Consider the following 6945-nt stretch of genomic DNA (forward strand, 5'->3'; position numbering starts at 1 on the left):
AATAGGCAGTCACTTTGCCAGCATTATTGATCGCTTGGGTTTCGTGAGACATTAATCACGTTTTGTGTAAAAATCGAGTACCTTCTTGGTATTTAATCCAATTTTCTGACCTTGCCCTTACACTATATTCCCACAAGCTTTTCATAACATATATAATCATACATATATATGTATGTATATACCCAAGTGAGAAAGAAGTTGTTTTGAGTTGTAAACACTGACACTAAAATGAATTCAGAAGAAGTAAACCCAACAAAAGAACATGTAAACACTGAAAACTTTTATTAGAGACATGGAATATATTCCAAATACAATTATTTAGAGCAGGAAAATGGTTTAGTAATGGACAGAAGTTAACTTATGTTCATTTTCTTGTTTGCTTTGAGTATCTTTACAGAACAAGGATGCTGGTTAAAGCAAACTGCAGAAATGTTTTTCGGCTTTCATTTAAAACCAAAAGGTGACAGAAATAATCCAGAAAGTAGTCTTCAAAGCTGTTGAGGCATCAACACTCCAAACCAATCCAGATGACTTTGTTATTGTGATCCCGTGCGTTTGCAAGTGTTGAGCCTGCGGGGAGCTGACGACGGGAGATGGGGGTCTATGTGCTGCAAATGTGCTTTATTTGCATTAACTGCCCTCCCACCTCCACCTCAGAATGTATTTGTATACAGTGTGCTGACATTGCAATTCAGATTGAGTTACCTACGACTCTGGCTGCGTCCACATGAATGCCAATGATGTGGGGCTTTCTGAAAGAATCTCTCCTTTTTTGTATTTCTCTACACCCACTCAGATAATCAGTTTCCTAAAACTGTCTGAAGACGAAGACTCTGATTCAGTCAGTCGATGCTGATGGTTTAATCTTGCGAAGGGTTATTGAACTATTAACTTTACTTAGATTTATTGTTTTTAGACACTGCAGAGTCCAGAGTTGTTCCACAGATGTGACACTAACTGTTCAGTGACTCAGACTTTAATATTTCAGGCAGATTAAATCACTGACTGACTTCAATATGATGCCCACCTCACTGAGAAAATGTTTGCAAATGTATTATTTTTTTGGACAATAAACCTTTATTGAAGAAGTGAATGTATTTCTGTGCTCAGACCAGCTGTGGCTCAGGGGAAGGAATGGTTATACCCACCATCATCAGTAGTTTGATCCCAGGTGTCAGTGGTCCGGATATCGAAGGGTTATTATGTAATTGTATTGATTGGTGTGTGATTAATAGTGCTTATAATGTAAAACAATTTGAGTTGGGTGCATTTCCACAAACTTTTACAAACAAAATGCAGAAAGAGCTGGTAAAATCGGATGTTTTGTTCTCCGTTAAAAATCCCAAACAGCTCATGATCGCAGAGCTGAAACCTTGAGTTGATCAGTCAGGTTATAAAGTGATTTAGAGCAGCGGTTTCAGTGAAAACACAGAAAGTTTCTTAAACGTGAGCAGAAGTTTGGACAAAATGGGTTCTGTGAAGGTGCTGATTTGGACTTTTATTGGCAAACGTATTTTTTTACAAAACAATGAATTTTTCCATGTTAGTCAACATTTTGTTTTTAACATTTTTACTTTGACATATTCCTGAATAATCTTTATTTTGAAAATCTATCTGTCTGTCTGTCTGTCTGTCTGTCTGTCTGTCTGTCTATCTATCTGTCTATCTATCTATCTGTCTGTCTGTGTCTCTCTCTCTCTACATCTATCTGTCTGTCTGTCTGTCTGTCTGTCTATCTATCTGTCTCTCTATCTGTCTGTCTGTCTGTCTGCCTGTCTCTCTCTCTCTGTGTCTGTCTGTCTGTGTCTCTCTGTCTATCTATCTATCTATCTATCTGTCTATCTATCTATCTGTCTATCTGTCTGTCTGTCTGTCTGTCTGTCTGTCTATCTATCTATCTATCTATCTATCTATCTATCTATCTATCTGTCTATCTATCTATCTATCTATCTATCTATCTATCTATCTGTCTATCTATCTATCTATCTGTCTATCTATCTATCTGTCTATCTGTCTGTCTGTCTGTCTGTCTGTCTGTCTATCTATCTATCTATCTATCTATCTATCTATCTATCTATCTGTCTGTCTGTCTGTCTGTCTGTCTGTTTGTCTGTGTCTCTCTCTATCTATCTGTCTGTCTGTGTCTCTCTGTCTGTCTGTCTCTCTATCTATCTATCTATCTATCTATCTATCTATCTATCTATCTATCTGTCTGTCTGTCTATCTGTCTGTCTGTCTGTCTGTGTCTCTCTCTCTATCTGTCTGTCTATCTGTCTGTCTGTCTGTCTGTGTCTCTCTCTCTATCTGTCTGTCTGTCTGTCTGTCTGTCTGTCTGTCTGTCTATCCATCTATCGTTCATCTCCCCCGTTGCCATGACGACTCCTACCTGATGACTCATCGCAGGACCTGGCTGCTGTCCGGTCGGGCTGTTGAATCACATTCTTCTCTTTCTCTCTCTTTCTCACTTCCCCCTGTCGCCGGTGCCTGAAATAAGAGCACAGCTGTTGTTCTTCGCTCCGATCTCTCATCATATCACCCTTACCCACAACTCCCCCCCTCAGGCGCAGAGCGTGCACGCCGTGTGGGGGTTAAAACGCTGCACACGCATCCACGTTACCGTGAGGATGGATCCCCCTGTCTCAGCAAACAGGCTTTAAATCTGGTGAACATCAGATGGAATTTTAACGCTGCTTTGTGTTGAATTAGTGCCTAAAGGAAGATAATCCAACAAAACTGAGCCGCTGTATTTGTGACACCTACATTCATGCCATGACAGTGTCAGAAAAGTGATCAATCTTGTCGTCTTTGCTATTTTTGTGGAATTTTGGGGCTTCATGATGTTTATTAAATGACTGGAAATGAAAAACAGAAGAAGACTTTAGGTGTTTGTTGAGCTTTTAAGACTAAAAGCCCAAAAGTTTCCTTTAAAGAAGCAACAATAGTGTGAAGGAAAGCTACAGATTAAATTAAAAACCTGTTTTTATGAGCATCTTCAGGTAATTATCTTTTCGCCCTTGTGTTCATTAACATTGTAAAATGATAATGATATGAAACAGAGTTTCAGGTCTGATGCTTGTGTGTTAAAAACAGTCCTGATGATCCCGGTTATTAAGACCTTTGACCTGAACGCAGCACATCAGAGCTGTGGATTATCTAACGTATCAGAGCAAAGGTTGTGAAATCCTGATATGCCGAGCTGAACGGTGACCGTGGAAGACCTGGTTTCTTTCTCTGCTCCACCTTTCGTTCCCTTGAAATCTTCCTTTCTGGCTCATGAAACAGTTTTTCTTCCTCTAAATACAATCTTTAGCCTTCAGGTGCCACCTCATGACATTTCCAACGGTGGGAAATGGAGACTCTGCAGTTGGGAAGTTCATGTGTGAACAGGCAGCTGAAATATGTGCACATTCCAGCTTTAATGTGTGAAAATAACTTTAAAATGTGACGATAAGAACACGCAAATGAGGTTTTATTCTTCTCTTTCTAACAAGGAGCCAGTTTGGCCTTTAAATGTTCTGCTGACATTCAGAAAAAAAGGGAAACATTTATAATCATGTGAAAAAGAAAATTCTTTGGTTTTATGTATCAGGTCCTTATCAGGTGTTAAAATGAGGTAAAACAGCCTCAGATGAGCATCAACACATGATATTTTACACCCTGTCATTATTTACTGAACAAAAACTGAGACAAAACACTCAAGCAGTGTGTGAAAAACTAAGTGAACCCCTGATCCAAATCATATTCATATTACATATAAAATCAGGTTTAAACTGAACATTTAGGATTTCCCTGCTCTGAGATTATGAGAAAAGAAAGTACACCCTCGTTCAATTTAAAGGTTTTACACATCAGGACATAATGGAAAAATGCCTTTACTGAACAAAAACAGAAAATACACTGAAGCAGTTTGTTAGAAACTAAGTGAACCCCTGATCCAGCAGCTTCAGCAGCAGTGAGTAAAACTAAGTGAACCCGTGATCCAGCAGCTTCAGCAGCAGTGAGTGTAAAACTAAGTGAACCCCTGATCCAGCAGCTTCAGCAGCAGTGAGTGTAAAACTAAGTGAACCCCTGATCCAGCAGCTTCAGCAGCAGTGAGTGAGAAACTAAGTGAACCCCTGATCCAGCAGCTTCAGCAGCAGTGAGCTGCAGTGATGGTTTCCTGTGGGACGTTATCAGTCTCTCTCATGGTTCTGGAGGAATCTCGGCCACTCTTCTCTCCAGCGCTGCTTCAGCTCATTGAGGTTTGCAGCATTGGTTTCTGCACAGCTCTCTTAAGGTCCCACCACAGCATTTCAGTCAGGCTGAGGTCTGGACTCTGACTGGACCATTGCAACACCTTGATTCTTTTCTTTTTCCCACATTCTGCTGTAGATCTGCTGCTGTGTTTGGGATCTTTGTCCTGCTGATGAGCCAGTTTCAGCCCAGCTTTAGCTGTGGGACAGATGGCCTCACATTTGACTCTAGAATACTTTGGTATCCAGAGGAGTTCATGGTGGACTCAATGACTGCAAGGTGCCCAGGTCCTGTGGCTGCAGAACCAGCCCAGATCATCAGCCCTCCACCACCGTGCTTGACAGCTGGTATGAGGTGTTTGTGCTGATATGCTGTGTTTGGTTTCCTCCAAACGTGCTGCTGTGCATTAGGACCAAACATCTCCACTTTGCTCTGGTCTGTCCAAAGGACATTGTTCCAGAAGTCTTGAGCTTTGTTCAGATGCAGCTTTGCAAACCTAAGCTGTGCTGCCATGTTCTTTTTAGAGAGAAGAGGCTTTCTCCTGCAGCCCTTCCAAACAAGCCATCCTTGTTCAGTCTTTTTCTAACTGTGCTGTCATGACCTTTAACCTTTAACATGCTAACTGAGGCCTGTAGAGTCTGAGATGTAGCTCTGGGCTTTTTCACCTTGGGGTGACCTTTAACCTTTAACATGCTAACTGAGGCCTGTAGAGTCTGAGATGTAGCTCTGGGCTTTTTCACCTTGGGGTGACCTTTAACCTTTAGCATGCTAACTGAGGCCTGTAGAGTCTGAGATGTAGCTCTGGGCTTCTTCACCTTGGGGTGAACTTGCTGGGACGTCCACTCCTGGGAAGATTGACAGCTGTCCTGAATGTTTTCCACTTGTGAATAATCTTTCTCTCTGTAGAATGATGGACTCCAGATAGTCTGGAAATGGCCTTATAACCCTTCCCAGACTGATGGGCAGCAACAGCTGCTTCTCTAAGTAAGATATCGTGTGTTATTGTTCATCTTAGGTTGGATTTACTTCTTTTAATTTTTATCGTGTCCTGACATTTGATTAAAAGAGGACGGACTTTGTTTATGTTTTCAGCTGGATGTTGTACACTGATATCTGCTGTAGGATTTGGAGGATTTATCATAAAGTTTGGTGTTAAACTTTAAAATAAAAGTTCAGCTTCTGTCGGAGGGTCAGATCTGACCCGTGGGCTGCTAGCTGCCTCAGATTTGAACAAACTGTATTATTAATGAGCACAACTAACAACACAAAACTCTCCCTATGACGACCAGATGGACAAAACTATGTGATTTTTTATTTTAAATGTTTTGAAAAGTGCTCACAGAGTCCCAACAAAGCTGGATAAACCTGTTGGAGGCTAATCCCTGGTCCTAAAAGGCTGTTTCTCAACACGACTCTGACCTGTGAGGACATTAACATGGAGCTTTTTGTGTTGATAATCAGAGGCGTAGCTCCACAAATGCAACTGTAATCCCAGCCTCGACTGACAGGTTTGATAATGTGATTTAAAACCCAGCAGAACCTGTTTGTTGGTGGTACGCGTGCAAGAAAAAGTGACACTTGTACTTGATATTTATCAGCGGACATTAAAAGATGCCTTCCCACTTGTTCCTTTTTAAACCGTTATATCCCCCTGAGAAATGCTCTTTGTCTCTAACCTCTTTTCCTCTCCTGCCCCCCTTCCTCGCTCGCTCTGCGCTGACTGAAAGCAGCAGCTGCCAAGTCAAAGCGGCTGTTACCTGAACTGCAAAAAGCCCAGTGAGTAGTTGGAGTAGGAGAGTGTACCAGAGGGATGTCAGCTGCTTCTGTACTGGGCCAAATGCCACAGTGATGGAAGAAAGAAGCAGAGTCTGACCTCCTGACCCTGAAAAAGCATCCCGATGACAGACAGATGAATTCATCTGGCTAATTACACCCGTTTTAATACATTAGATTGTAAATTTGGCTCCAAAAACTTATTTTCCATCATTTTTCAGGCTGTAAATCAGCTTCAAGCTTAGAACATCACTTTTAATTCAATCAGACTTCTGCATATGCGTCTGCTGGGAGTGTAAATGCATGGCAGATAAGGTGCAAGGAACAACAGGAGTTCACCTTTTCACAGTCTGGACTCTGTTTGAATGCAAATCTCCCACTCGGATTTAGATAATCTAATCGGGTGGATGAGTCGTCCCAGAGTTACCAGTGGGGGGGGTGGGAGGGTGGTCCATGTGGGCTTAGGGTTTGCTCTATCTCTAAATGATTATTTCAAGCCTGTAAAATGTGAAATGTTACTAAATAATCTCATGAAAATTGAGATACCTGCCTGCAAGGTGCCAATTCACTGAATAAATGTCTTATTTTATCAAATAAAGAAGTCGAGTTTTGCAAGTCTTTGTTTAAAACTTTAAGTTAGCTCAGTATTTGTGTCATATTTTTCTTTAGAACGTCATTTAAAGGTATTTATATGCTTGACACGGGATGTTATTGCTCAAAATAGGTGTTGGGTCAAAATTTTGAGAGATTTGTGGTGTTTTTTATTGCAAAGTTGCACTAAAAGTGTGTCTTTGTAAATGTTTAATGTCACTGTTTGTGTTTTTTTGTGTGTCTCTGTGCTGTTATGAGCGCCCATCTCTGGTCGTGAGACTTCATACATGTTGGTGAGCCGCTTCATCCGGCGCCGTGCTGACGTTTTTTGCAGGAATGTGTGTGATT

The sequence above is a fragment of the Leuresthes tenuis genome, unplaced genomic scaffold (genome assembly GCF_036924035.1).
Source record: "Leuresthes tenuis unplaced genomic scaffold, fLeuTen1.0.hap1 SCAF_18, whole genome shotgun sequence".
Lineage (NCBI taxonomy): Eukaryota > Metazoa > Chordata > Actinopteri > Atheriniformes > Atherinopsidae > Leuresthes > Leuresthes tenuis.